The following is a 15,482-nucleotide window of genomic DNA, read 5'->3' on the forward strand; positions in this document are numbered from 1 at the left end:
AACTAGGTCACATTACACAACCCTCCCCATCTCTCCATGTTTGCTCCTTCAATCCCCCCAACAACCTAAAAGAGTAAGGAGACTGAGGCCCAAGAGCCTGAGCAGTTTGCCTCGTCACAAAGCTGCTGAGTGTCTGAGGCCGAGTCTGAGCCTCCCCTGGCTTCCAGAGCCCTCACTCTGAGCCACACAATCTTGCTTTCTGGGGCTTGGCCCCAGCGTAGCCCTGAATTTTTGTTTCATGGAGGCCAGAACCAAAGTCCTTGCATACCACTCTCCCCCTCTGGGGAAGAGAAGAATCACTTTAGGCCATCCGAGCATTGGCACATTTGCATCTTCTTCAAGGAGTTCTCCTTGTCATGGTCCAGTGATTTTTACATGATATGCCCACAATACCTACCCACCACACCCTTTGATCAGTAACACAATGTATATAAATCAGCAAATACAACGTATTAGAATATAACATAAATGGACACATGTATGTAAATTAATGAAGGCAATGACTAAGGGACCCTAAGTGGACACTCACTGGTTCCTGAGGATTGATTCTCTAGTTTCTACACTCCCTGGTGGAAATTTTGAGAGCGAGGGAGTCAACACAAAGCCTTTGTATTTCAGGTACTTTCACACTGGCTCAGTGCTTCCAAGAACTTTCTTGGAACTTCTTACACCTCTTGTCACTCTGTGGAATTGTAGTTATCTACCTGCTGATTTCATTTCCCCCTCCCCCATACTCTAAGTGTCCAGCGGGTGGACTTGAGCTCTGATTCATCTGTCTATCCTCCTTCCACCCACTAGAGCCCACCCTTCCCCAGACGGTGTCCAGTGCCATACCTTACCCATTATCGGGCTCAGGACATATTTGATGGATGAATGAATGAACTGTCCCCTCACTAAGACACTCCCTGATGGAAGAGACATGTATACACACACACAGGCTTGTCTCCGTGGCCTAAATGAGGATCACTCAGGATTTCTGTATTGAACCTTCATTATATCAAGAAGGGCTAGAACAAGAAGGCAAAGCAGTTACTCTCAGTAAAGTCCCAATGAGACTAGTGAAGTGGTATGAATATTTGAAAGAAGACCCCGAATTCCAACAAGGATGGTCTAGCTCCCAACACCTTCACCACGATCACTCTCACTGAGTCACCACAGGGTTCCGGAGCCTTAGTGACCCTGAGATTGTAGAGGGCCCCGCCTCCCTCCCTCCCCCATCTCTGATTACTGGTAGGTTGCTGTTCCAAGGCCTCAGCTCTGAATGACATGAGGCTCATGATCATGATCTACAAGTTCCCACTCAGGGGGCTGATGAGTGTCGTTTCTGCAGGAAGGAAATACATCTCAATGAAAGTAGTAACGATTTCTTAAGTAGCTTTATTGAATTCACGTCTCGATCCTGGATATGTGGGGGAGGGCTAGGGTCTCTACCCTCATGTTTATAGTCTCCTTGGGAATATTTAAAAAGTGACAGTAGGAGGCAGCCGGCAGTGTGAATTTAGCATGATGGAAAGCAACGGCTTGAGCTGTGTGCTGCATAGAATGCAATAAACCTGTAAGCGACAGGTTTCAGAATTCTGAGAACAGAGAGGTGCCTCTGGGCTGCGCCTGCTTGGAACGCTTCCCCCAGAAGAGGATGGTCCCGTATGGCCCTGGGACCAGAGAGTGGTGGCATGCCCAAGCCATTGGTCAGCAGGTGGACCTCCCTTAAGCTCGACAACCAGATGGCACAATTATGGTGGGACTCAATGAATGGGATGATTTCTGCTTTCCCTCCCCCAAGTTGATTTCTTTCTACTTCTTACCATTACTTGATGAGTCTGTGTATGAATTAATAGCTGTTCCTTCGTTCTTAGTAGCGCTGCTTGCTGCTGAGAATTATGACAGAGCTAAAAACGAATGATTGCCAAGATGCACTAATTGTGTCTCCAGGGAAGTGCCCAAGATACTCAGATTTTCCTCTCTCTTCCTTCTTGTTGCTTTCCCCTAGTGAGTAAGTTTGTGCTAATCACTTTTGAAGGAAGCACGTTACACTGTAATTCCAGCACCTTGGGGTTTGTCAGCATAAGAGCTAAGAGTCAGATTGGATCTGTTGGCAGAGTGGTCGGCAGCTGTTGAAATGAGCTATGCCAAGACCCGGCTGGTTTTGTCTCACGCGCCAGGAAGGGAGATGCTGACTGTGCATCAGCACAAGGGGTAAAATAAGTCAGGTGGCAGGATTGGTATGCGATTTCCAACTCTTGATCCAGGGCTTTGGCTCTTTCAGCCCAAAATGAAGAGGAGAGGGTGAGGTGGTAGAAACAGCCCATATACCAACAAATACTCGGAGGGCATCCTCTGTGGGATGTGGTTGGCTCACTTGCGTAGCAGGACCTCACTGCATCAGAATCTTTGGGCTTCATACCTTATGAGTGTCCACATCTAGCATTTTGGGTTGATAGTTAAGGATTAAAGACCTCGGGTGGAACTGAAGTGGGTCAGATTTCTCATATTTTCATTCGGATTTTCACTAAATAGAATTAGACTGATTTGTTGCGGTTTGTGGCCAACACAGTTGGCTCCCTCTCCTTCCCTCAGCCCTCATCTCTACACGTTGAGAGCTGCTTACCACAAGCACCGGGGACCCTTGTCCTGAGGACTTTTTTCTGACTCCGGGACCATATGGGGCTGGGACATGGGGCAAACCAAGCCAGAAGTGTAGGAGAGTTAATGCCCCAGAAGCAGCCCTCCGCTGATGTTGGATGGCGAAGAGGTAGGAAAGCATAGCTGGGTTGAGCTCCAGGTACCCAATGGGTACCTGGCTAGATAACACTCTGTACTGGTCCTTCCCTTCCCTGCCTCACATCCCAGCCCATCCCATCAGAGTTCCCAGGGATCAATCACCTTCTATTACAGGTCAAATTATGCCCCACCCCTCAAAGATATGTTGAAGTCCTGAATCTCGATCCTTGTGACTCTGACCTGATTCGGATATAGGGTCTTTGCAGATGTAATCAAGTCAAGATGAGGTCATACTGAATTAGGGTGTCCTCTTAAGAAGAAGGGAAGAGACGCAGAGAGACACACAGGGAGAAGGTCCTGGGAAGGTGGAAGGAGAGATTGGAGTGATTTATCTAGAAGCCAAGAATCAGCAAAGATCGCCAGAAACCACTAGAAGTGAAGAGGAAGACATGGAGCAGATTCTCACCCAGGGCCTTCGGAGAGAGCACAGCCCTGCTGACAGCTTGATTTCAGACTTTAACCTCCAGAACCTAGGGAGAATACATTTCTTCATTTCTTTTGTTAAAAGCCATAGCCCTGGGAAGCTGATACAGCTCCCAAATAAACTATGGGCACTTGGATCCCTGTTTCAGGGTCTGCTTCTCAGGGTCACTAAACTAAGACAAGGAATACAGGAAAGGATGGATTATTGAGCACTGACTCTTAAATATCTTAATGAACAAGGCATGCCCTTGAATAGAAAGAGGCCTTCTCATTAACAGACAAAAAGAAACTGAATCCTATTTCCACAAGTGGAACAAATGTGAGAAAAATCACATATAATGTTTGTGGGAGAAAGGTGTATGGTATAAATAAGAGAAAGGTGGGAACCGATGTGATGAATGGTTTCCTTTCTGTCCAGAGGGGCCAAATACACATCAGTGATTCTCTGCTGTTTGCATTTCTTTGCAACCGTGCGGTTGGGTGGTCAGTGGAAACCGCGGCACCTGGACCCAGATTCTCCTCTCTCATGTTTCCTGCAGGACAATCCAGGGTGGCTGTAACTGCAGAGCATATCGCTGACATTGAAATTTCAAGAGCGACACTAAGATGCAGTAGATCGTGAAAGTCTCACGTTAGATCTCACTCTGCAGAATTTGTAAGGACAGTTTTGGGGACTACTTGCATGGCTCTTGGCCCCTCAGCCCATGGAGGCGTGAAGAAGCAGATCCAAGAAGGAGGAGGGAGGAAGGGGGTGGATGGCTGGGACTTTCTTGGGAGAGAGCTGCCACCATCCTACGACCCCATGCGGGGAGCACCATGTGCACCCTGCTGTGAGAGAGAGCACTGTCCCGGAGCTACTTTGAGATCCACAAAGAGAGAAGACCACCCCCAGTGCTGGCGAGGATGTGGAGCAACACCATCTCTCATTCACTGCTGGTGGGAACGCAGAACGCTGCAGCCTCTGGAGGAGACAGCCGGGTGGTTTCTGACAAAGCTAAGGGCACTTTTCCCATGAGACCCAGTGATCGGTACTTACACAAAGGTGTTGAGAACTCTGTCTACACAAAAATCTGCTCACGGATGTTTACAGCAGCTTTATTCATGGTCACCAACACTGGGAAGCAGCCAAGACGTTCTTCAGGGAATGGATAAATAAACTGTGCATCCAGACAATGGAATGCAGGGTTCCCCTGCTCTCTGAAAGGAGGGCGTTCCGATGAAAACTTGTGGAAGCCAAAATGGGCTAAAGCAATGAGCCGGTTATCACTAATTAAGATGGAAAAAAATTTGAGCATTCCCAGATCCCAAAAATAACCTTTCTTAGGCATTCCTGATAACTTAGGACACACCTGGCCAACAAATGCACAAAATAACTCAAGATACAGCACCGATGCTCACAGTTCAAAGCTCTGGCAGCTTGATGTTGAGATGCTGAGTGTGGTCCCGGGGCAGGAGCTTGGGGGCCCCATTCCTGCTGCTCAGGGCGTGCACTGTCTCAATAAACAAACACCAAACCCTATTTTCCCTTCTTCTTCTTCTCCTTCTTCTCCTCCTCCTTCTTCTTCTCCTTCTTCTTCCTCTCCTCCCCCTCCCCCTCCCCCTCCCCTTCCTCCTCCTCCTCCTCCTCCTTGTTCTTCTCCTCCTCCTCCTCCTCCTCCTCCTTGGTAAAAGTGACAGTCGTCTTCAACTTTCTTTCAGTTAGCAAAAACAGGTACTAATATAGGCCTTTCATAAAAGCAACGTGGTGTAACGCAAACTTCCAAAAAGTGGAGGACGCCTGTATTATTCAGTGCTAAAAGACCTGAGCTGTGAAGCCACGTGAAGACACAGAGGCACCAGAATTCCAATTCTGTGGCATTCTGGAAAAGGCACACTGTGGGGACCCTAAAGAGATCCGTGGTTGCCAAAGTTTGGAGGAGTGGGGGTGAATAGGCAGAGCACAGTGGATTTTTCGGGCAGTGAGACCACTCTGTACAATCCTGTAAGGGTGGATACATGTCATTATACTCTTGTCCAAACCCATAGAATGTACAAGACCAAGACCGAACCCTCATGTCACCTGTGGACTTTGGGTGATAATGACGCGTCAGTGTAGGTTCATTAATTGTAAGTAATGTGCCATTCGGGGGCAGGATGGTGATAATGGGGGAGGCTGTGAGTGGGAAAGCTCTGTACTTTCTGTTCAACTTTACTGTGAGCCTAAAACTACTTAAAAAAAAAAAAAAGTCTATTTAGAAGGTGTTGTCTGTGTGGCAGGCATGGAGCGAGGCTGTGCAGACAGGCCAAGGAGCGCAGGGAGCATGGTCCACAGATAGCCTCCGAGTGTCGGTATCTCAGAGACCCACCTTGCCAAGGTCATGCCCTTTCCAGGGCAGCCCACATTCGGTGACCCAGTGAGCCGGGCACAAAGGCCTGATGACAGTAGATAGTGGAGGCCCCAGTGCTCCTCACTCGAGTCTAACTGGCCTCGGTTTTGGGCCTACATGGTACTATGTCTTCTTTTTTTTTTTTTTTAAAGATTTTATTTATTTGACAGAGAGAGATACAGCGAGAGAGGAACACAAGCAGGGGGAGTGGGAGAGGGAGAAGCAGGCTTCCCGCGGAGCAGGGAGCCCGATGTGGGGCTCGATCCCAGGACCCTGGGATCATGACCCGAGCCGAAGGCAGATGCTTAACAACTGAGCCACCCAGGCACCCCTGGTACTATGTCTTCTGTCCAGTCCTATTCCTGCCCCTCCTTGCTTTCACAGGGTGGATCCTTTTTTTTTTTTTTGAGATTTATTTATGTCTCCTAGATAGAAAGAGAACACGTGTGGGAGGGGCAGAAGGAGAGGGAGAGAGAATCTGAAGCAGACTCCGTGCTGAGCGCGGAGCCTGGTGTGGGGCTCAATCCCAGGACCCTGAGATCATGACCTGAGCTGAAGGCAGATGCTTAACCGATTGAGCCACGCAGGTGCCCCTCACAATGTGGATCCTTAAGAAACATCTGGCACCCCAAATTCCGTCTCAGCGTCTGCTTCTAGAGAACCCACGCTGGACGCCATTCTTCATGATCCATCCTGGATTCGACCTCTCCCATCAAGCCTGCCCAGCCCACTATATTCACAATCTACTTCATGATGCAGCTAGCTACTTATGCCAAGAGTTTATTTGATAAAGGATCCCCACTGCCCTATTTAGGCTTCTTGCTGTTTTATTAAGGAGCAATATTTCTCTTACATTTTTCAGGAGAATTATTTATCTTTTTTATTTTAAAAGTGTTTGAAATTCTTAAAATATATGGAAGAATACCAACGGTAACAAAAGAGATGCTGTTGGTTCACGACCCTTTCGGGAGCTTCCCGGGTGGAATCTGAAAATGGCCCCCTGTACCCAGAGGGCCGGGGGAGACAGAAGAAAGACCCAGGCCACACCAGGTTGGCAGGTGACAGTTTTCATGAGCAAAGGGATCTTATATCTGAGGCTGGACTTGGGCGGAAGCAAGATGAGTCGATCCCCGCCTGCCAGATCTTAAAAGTTTATATAGAAAGAGACCTTAACTGGGTTGAGTCATGCATACTGTGCAGGTGTTCTCAACACCACATCACTTCCTCAAGGTTGTGTCCTTGGAGCAGCCTCTGAGAGGGGGAAGGTCAAGCAGAACCCCCATTCCAAGGACAGGGGAAGGTATGTGATCACCTGGGTTCGGCTCACGGGTCAACTGGCAGTCACATCTTCTCAATGACCTTTCCCAATAGACACCCACATAATCAGCACTCAGTGTAGATCTTTTGTCCTGTTTCCAGTCTCTCTGCTGAATTTTTAAGGACATAAACCATTAGTGATATAACTAACGTTCCCCCCTTAACCCCTTCCTTCTTCTGCCCGCAATACTTCCATGCATGTTTTGGTCGCTCTCCTGCACATGAAGGTGTCATAAACATGACATGCCATTGATTCTGTGTTTTAAGTTGTGCAAAAATGGTATTATACTGATTCCATTGTTCTGGAACTTGCTTTTGTCACTCAGCTTGCTCAGAGGACTGGCCATGTGGATCCGTGCAGATGTGGTTCATTTGTTTATATCGCTGTCTAGAATCCCATCACATGGTGGACGACCCCTCAGAGACTTGGGTCTTTCTTCACGCAAATGTGAAAATAGTGCTTCAGTGAATGTCCTTTTCGTGTCTCCTTGGGAGCATGGGCACGTTTCTCTCTGGTGGAATCGCAAGGTTGAAGGGCACACAGCCCTCCAGCGATGTTAGCGATGCCCCAGCGCATTGAACCAGTCTCGCGCCTACACCAAAGGGTAACCCACATTCTCTGGTGTTTTCAGACTTCGTTGTTACTCTGATTGGTGTCACACCTTTGCAGATCCCTTGATTATTAATGGGGTTGAGCATCCCTTATATTTATGGCCATTTAAGTTTCCTCTTCTGGGGACTGCTTTTTCATATTCTTTGCTCATTTTCTACTGAGTTGCTGGGTTTCTTTCTTTCTTTCTTTCTTTCTTCCTTTTCTTTCTTTTCTTTCTTTCATCTCTTGCATTTTAATGCAACTTTTCATGTATGTTTCGTCTCCCTGCCTGGATGTTGAGTTTAAGAGAGCAAGACTAAGCCTTCAGCATCAATCATGCCATAGGTGCTCAGTGGCTACTTAAGGATTGGGTTGGACTTTTTAGATTGAGACACAAAAGACTGAAGGTTACCAGCCAGGCTGGTATTTTCAACCTGTCCAATAATTGGTTGGGTTTCCTGTATTGTGGAGCTGTTGACTTCCATAGTGATTGGCTGCAGGTTGGAACCAGCCAGACCACAAGCCAAACAGCTGTATTCAGGAAGGCCTCAGACAGGTCACCTGTGCCCGTCAAGTTATTAAACAGGGAGCGGTCTGGACCAGTTCATTTCCACAGTGGCAGTCTGAGGGCAGGGTCCGTCTTCCTCACTCAGTGAGCTGCAGGGCTTCTGGCTCCAGGATGAGTTGTGGAGCTTCCAGAGTATCTCTTTGGAAGTATCTCGGTGGGACCAGCACCAAGGGGGTACCTAGCACCAAGTACCCAGGAAGTACCTGTATCCACCCAGGGACTGAAGTCAGTATGCTGGACACAGTATGGCTTGAGCGTATGTACCATCGAGCAGAATCTTTGACATAGTAGGAGACCGGAGCTGGAGGAACTCTCTGAAGCTGGCGAGCATAACCATCTCATTAGGTGCTACCTTTGGCCCAGAAGGACTAAATACTTGGTCAAAACCCACAGTGCAGGTTAATGAGAGGATTGTGTGCATGCACGCATGTGTGTGTGTCTATGTGATCAAACCACACCACAAAATATGTTGAGAGGATTTTTGAACAGTATCCGATATAAAAATTTTTTTTTTCAAGAATTTGATACAATGATGAAATGTCATCAACAGCCATGCAATGTCCAGCAACAATCCATTAATGTTCTGCTCTGTGCCTGGTACTGCTCCGGGTGCCGTGGGTGCAGTGGAGGCCAAGCTGGAGAGGATGCCGGCCTTTGTAGGGTGTCCATTCCAGTTGGGGGAGAGCCCCAGTCAACCAGTAAATAAATAAATAAACGAACAAGCTTATGCCAGACAGTGATAGGTGCTGTAAAGATAACAAGACGTGATCAGTGTTCAGGTTTTTCGTTCCCTGAACAAATATTTATTGAGCTCCAGCTGTATCCCAGACACTGCACTGGGCCCTGGGAAATGGTGGGAACAAGACAGAAGAGGTTCCTGAACCCAGAGATTTGATTGTGGTTGGGAGAAATGCTGTGATACATGAAGAGACATAAAACTCCAGATGAATAGCTGCTATGAAGGAAGGAAGCAGATGATAAGATGGAGCAACAGAGGGGGAGGCTTGGGAGAGAGGCAACTTGAGAGTGCTTCCAGAAGCAAGTGCAAAGGCCCTGAGGTGGGAAAGGGCATAGTCAGTGAAAAGCAAGGAAGCAAGGAGGCTGATGTGGCTGCGATCTGGTGAGCCAGGAAGGGAGGTGAGAGGGGAGCTGGAAGCTGGGGAGGGGCTGTATCACCTCCCGCCAGTGTGATGGAGGAGGGAAAAGCAAGGGGCACATCGGTCCTTGGGCTGGCTCCTCTCCTTTTTCCCTTTTGCTGGCTGGTGGCACATGAGAACATTTAGTCTCTTTGCCGGTTGGGTGTGTGATCCCTGGAGCCCCCTGCCTTACCATAAAAGGATTTTCAAAGGCAGTTTCTGAGTGTTCGATGGTCTTCCAGATCGACCACGGTTTGAGTCCTGAGCGATGGTTCTGGCACATACTCAGCCCATCTATGAAACGCACGCTATTTATTCCACCGCGCTGAGTGGGTCCCAGGGGGCTATTTTCCTCCATTGTGTAAATCCATGCTTAGAGAAGTTTAGCACACAGATTATGCACTCAGCCACAGCTGAAATGATTCTCTGTTGCTATTACAGTCAACGGTGAAAATCACACACACCACTTTGTAAAGTAAATGATTTTTTTCACCTGATAGATCATAATAGCTCTCCAGAGTTGTTAAGGTCTAAACAGTCCATTGAGAGCTTGTAGAGGTAGGGGGAGGGGGCTAGGGGTGGAGGGGGTGGGTCGGGGAGAGAAGGAGTCTCATCATGCCATTCCTTCCAGAAATGTGGCACGACAAATATGGGCACCCACTTTTCCTGGAACTCCAGTCTGCACGTAATGGGCTCATAAATATCACTGAGTATTTTTCTGTATTTCCAACACAAGCTTCTGTCTGGCTGACACCCAACCCCTACCCTTTTTTGGTCAGCCCTTTGTAATGTGTGTAAGGAGCAGAGGGAGGGCCATATAAGTGTTTATGGTATCATAAGCACACAACCATGCGCCACTCTGCTCTGAGGTCTAAGTCAAGACCCACGTCTTGAGGAAATACACCCACTCCCCCGATGCTCCCCTTTAGAGAGTCCTGATGATGGTGACAGCCATTACCCACTGAGCACTCTCTGTGGGCCACACACCACCCTGTTCTAACTCCTTTATCTGTGTCAAACAGTCTAACACAAAGACGTGCCAAGCCAGTTGATGTCATTCCTGTTATTTAGATCAGGAAACCGAAGTAGGACAGGCTAAGTGACCCACCCCAACCCCACGAGGAGTCACATGGTAGGTGCTGGAGACTCACTGAATGAATGCATGAACAAATGGGTGGGACAGAGTTAGAAGTCTCGAGTGTTGGCATGAAGCCATTCCATGCCATCCTCCTCTTGCCCCCCTCACCTGCAACAGCATGGGGACAGGTGGGTGCTTCCAGGCATGAGACTCAGCCAGTTGCTTACAGCAGACCAGAGAGTCCACAAGGGACTGACTTCCTCAAGGAGTGACTTACGGGCCACCCATATCGGAGCATTGGGAGGAGCCCAGGAATCTGCATTTTGACAAATTCTGTAGGTGATTCGTAAGCAGAAGATGGAGCGTGTGTCTATTAAGATGAGAGAAAATAAAAGTGGAGATACTGTTCTGGTGAAGACATTTTTGGATAGTTTTCCAGTAATGTTCCCCCCTCCTTTATATTGTGATAAAATATACATAATGCAAATTTTAACACTGTAACCATTTTTTCCCTAAGAAAATGTATGCAGCTTATTTTTTACCAATAACAGAATTACATGGTGATATCATATGGATGCACTCTTGATACGAATATGATTTTGAGATTCTTAAGATCTCTATTAACAGGGTTCTTCCATTTTTTATGTCCTTTTTTTGTTACTTAAAATTTTTATTGAAGTAGAATGAACATACAGTGTGATATTCATTTCAGGTGTACAATGTAGTGATTCAACAATTCTACGCAATACTCAGTGCTCATCACAATAAGTGTACTCTTTTTTTTTTTAATTTTATTTATTTGACATAGAGAGAGAGGGAACACAAGCAGGGGGAGTAGGAGAGGGAGAAGCAGGCTTCCCGCGGAGCAGGGAGCCCAATGCGGGGCTCGATCCCAGGACGCTGGGATCATAACCTGAGCTGAAGGCAGACGCTTAACCGCCTGAGCCACCCAGGCGCCCCACAATAAGTGTACTCTTAATCCCCTTTATCTATATCACACATCCCCCCCCTCACCTCCGCTACGTTTTAGGCATTTTTAAGTGTACAGTTCAGTGGCATTGACATACCCGTTGCTGTATAACCGTCACCACCATCCATCTCCAGAAACTTTTTCATCTTCCCAAACAGAAACCCTGTCCCCGGGACACAACTTCCCATCTCCCCTCTCCCAGCCCCGTCTGGTCTCCTCTCTGTCTCTCTGAATTTGCCAAATAGGGACCTCATGTAAATGTAGTCATACCAAATCTGTCCTTTTGTACCTGGCTTATTTCACTTAGCATATGCCTTCAAAGTTCCTCCACGTTGTAGCATGTCAGGATTTTATTTCTTTTTGGGGCTGAATAATATTTCATTGTGGACCTAGACCATATGTTGTGTATGCATTCATTTGTTGGTGGACAGCTGGGATCTTTCCACCTTTTGATTGTTGTGAACAATGCTGCTGTGAACCTGGGTTATGAACATCTGTTTGAATCCCCCTCTTCAGTTCTTTTGGGGATATACCAAGGACTGGAATGGCTGGATCAAATGGCAACTTTATTACATTTGTTTTGGCATGTAGACATTTATAAAGATCATTGTTCTCAACAAATCAGAACCAATACCTCCTTTTAATAATATTTTTTAAAGGAGGTTAGAAAACACATAACACAAAAATTACCATCTTTCAATGACATTTCAATAACGGTAATAAAATAAAAAATTACCATCTTAACCATTTTTAAGTGCATAGCCCAATAGTGTTAAATATATTCACGTTGTTGTGAAACAGATCTCCAGAACTTTTCATCAGGTAGAACTGAAACTCTATATACATTCAACAACAACTCCCCTTTTCCTCCCCCCCGGCCCCTGGGAACCACCACCCTACTTTCTGTTTCTATGAATTTGACTACTTTAGATACCTTATGTAAGTGGGATCAGTCAGTTAAAAAATATTTTGTCATGCCTCTATAGTATGCTGAAATGAAATTCACAGATACCACTTTCTCATAACACAATTCGGAAGGGGAAAAAAGTGTAATGCCCTAACTATAATATGAGGGAGAAATGAAAGTGATTGATAATAAAATGCATATTCCAGCCTATAAACACTTCGGTTTGACTCCACCAGAAGATTTAATGGAGCAGCAGAAGCTCACGCCCACACAGTGTTTGGAGAACTGTCAGGAATGGGACAGCTATGGATGTGAACCGTTCCAGGCAGGTGACAGCGATGGGTGCCACAGGCTGGCTGTAGGCAGTGGCAGGATCTTTCGAAATGGTCAACATGTGGTAAAGTTCCAGCAAGGACACAGAAACAGTCTTCCCTCCAATTGCTTAGTGGCTTGTAATTAAGATGTAAAAACCTCCACGTGCATATGTGAACGTTTAGTCTCAGATAATTATAAACACTTTTCCCCACCTGCATTAATGCCCGCCAGGACATTTGAAAAAATGTATGAGACGTGGGACCATTCTTTTTTGTGTGAGATTGTCCTTTTGCATTGAAGGACGTCTAACAAACCTGGTCCCAGCCACAAAAGGCCTGAGGTAACCCCATCAAAGTGGTAACAAGAACACATGTCATGTTTCCAAAATGCCCTTCAAGGGGCAGTATACAGGAAGAAACACAAAACAAATGTGCACCTTCATAAATCATAGCAACAAGAAAACCCAATACCCTTTTAACCACCACACAGGTCAAAAAACAGAACCTTGCCAACGCTCCCAGAAAACCGTGTGCCCATCCCAGTCCCCTCCCTTCCCCTCTGGGGGTTAGGGGTAGGTTAGCCTGCCTTTTTTTTTTTTTTTTAAGATTTTATTTATTTATTTATTTGACAGAGAGAGACACAGCGAGAGAGGGAACACAAGCAGGGGGAGTGGGAGAGGGAGAGAGAGAAGCAGGCTTCCCGCAGAGCAGGGAGCCCGATGCGGGGCTCGATCCCAGGATCCCGGGATCATGACCTGAGCCGAAGGCAGACACTTAACGACTGAGCCACCCAGGCGCCCCTAGCCTGACTTTTATCATAATCGCTTTCTCATATTTCTTGATCATTTTATCATACGAGGGTGCATCCCTGAACACCACAGTTTGTTTGCTTTTGCCTAGCTAATTTTTAAATATGTTTTTCAGTTCTTTAAATTGACAAGCTTCCCCTACCTGCTTTTCTTTTCTTTTTTTTTTTTTTTTAAGGTTTTTCTTTTTCCTTTACAATTTATCTGCTAAGCACTGAGGTTGTTTGACCTGTGGAGTTTCCTGCTGCCTAGATTGTGTGAAATGCCTCCTTGTGGTGCTGTCCAGCGTGTTCCTCTGTCTGCTCTGTTTGCTGCACAGCAGCACCATACACCTGGTGTCCCTCCTTTTGGCAGGACTCTTGGTGCTGTTGTCTTTTGTCTGCTTGCTTGTTTGCTTGCTTCCTTCCTTCCTCCCTTCCTTCCTCCCTTCCTCTCCCTCCCTCCATCCTCCCTCCTTTCCTTCTTTCTTGCTTTCTTTTCCATGCATCTCTTTTCTCCCCCACCAAGAATCTTGGTTCTCAACAACACAGGGATGACACAGAACATCTGACTCCAATCCCCATCTGTCAAGGTCTAACCCACTCATCAAGGTCAGTGACCTCCATGTTGCCACATCTAATGGTCAGTTGCCAGGTCCTCATCAACTTGACCCAACAGCAGCATTTGACTCAAAGCAACCACTCTCTCTGTGAAACTTATTCATCTCTTGGCTTCTAGGACACCCCACTCTCCTGCTCTCCTCTTCCCTGGTGCCCTCCTTTATGGATTCCTCTCCATCTCTGCAACCTCTGGATGCCAGCTCATTCCTCGGCATCCATGCTCATTCCCTGTGTGATCTCATCGTGACTTCATCTGCCAGCCCATCACAGCCTGGACTTCTCCCCAAGCACCTGACTCCTGTGTCTCCTCCACATCCCCCATGGACATCATGTAGCCATCTCAGACTCAGTATGTCCAAAGGGTATTTTTCTCTGTCTTCCCATCTCAGTAAATGGATGGCCCCAACCTTCTAGATACTTAGGACAAAAGCCAAACATGTGGGAGTCACCCTTGACTCATCTCTTCCTCTCACCCACACACAAGCCATCAGGAAATCCTTTCTCTTCTGACACAGATCCAAAATCAGAGCTGTCCTCATTGGCCCCTTTACCCGCCTCCTTCTTCACGCTCTCATTGTCTCCTGCCTGGATTTCAAAGACAGCCTCCCACCTGGTCTTTCTGCTCCACCTGCCCTCCCTAGTCTGCTCCCCCACAGCAGCCCAATGATCCTGCTACATCCCAAGACCCTCCTTTGCCCAAACTCCCCCACCCCATGGCTCCCATCTCATCTGTGGGGAAAGCCAGCATCCTCACAATGGTGAGGAAGGCCCTGGGTGATCTGACCCTGGGGCCTGCTCTCTGCCCCACTGCTCCCCCACCCCCACTCCAGTGCTTTGCCTCGACTCGCTTCCCCTGACGCCATGTACTCCTTCACTGTCTTCAGGGTCCTTTTTCAAATGTCACTGTGTCAGAACAGCCTTCCCTTCCCTCCCTAATAGGATAACAGCCCCCAGCCCTGGCCTCACTTTATTTTTCTAAAGCAGCATCCTCATTTCTCACTCTGGCCTATTTAGTGGTTGTTATTGGACTGTAGGCTCTACCATGGCGGGCCGTTGTATCTGTCTGGTTTTGATACTGGATCTCCAGTGCCTAGAACAACCCTTGGCCTGTGGTCATGTCACTATGTGCTAATGAATGAGTACATGAATGGGTGAAGAGCCAATGACTATCCCGTTCAGGGGAGCAATGCTCAACTCAGCTGACTGAGCACTTTGGCTCTTACACCTAACCCTCTCTCTCTCTCTCTCTCTCCCATTGTGGCAAAATATACATGACATAAAACCCCCCTTTTTAATCATTTCAAGTGTATAGTTCAGAGATGTTAAGTATATTCACAGTGTTGTGCAACCATCCGTCTCCAGAACTTTCCCATCTTCCCAAACTGAAACTCTGTCCCCATGACATGGGAAGTCCCCATCCCCCTCCGCCAGCCCCTAACAACCACCAGTCTACTCTCTTTCTCCATGAATTCTTCTCCTCTATGTACCATATAAATGGAATCATGCAGTATTTTTGTGTGTGGGTGTCTGGCTTATTTCACTGAGCATAATGTCCTCAGGGTTCATCCATGTTGTAACCTGTGTCCGAATCTCCTTTTAATGTGGAATCACATTTCCCTGTGTGT

This window comes from Neomonachus schauinslandi, chromosome 5 (genome assembly GCF_002201575.2).
Source record: "Neomonachus schauinslandi chromosome 5, ASM220157v2, whole genome shotgun sequence".
NCBI classification, from domain to species: Eukaryota; Metazoa; Chordata; class Mammalia; order Carnivora; family Phocidae; genus Neomonachus; species Neomonachus schauinslandi.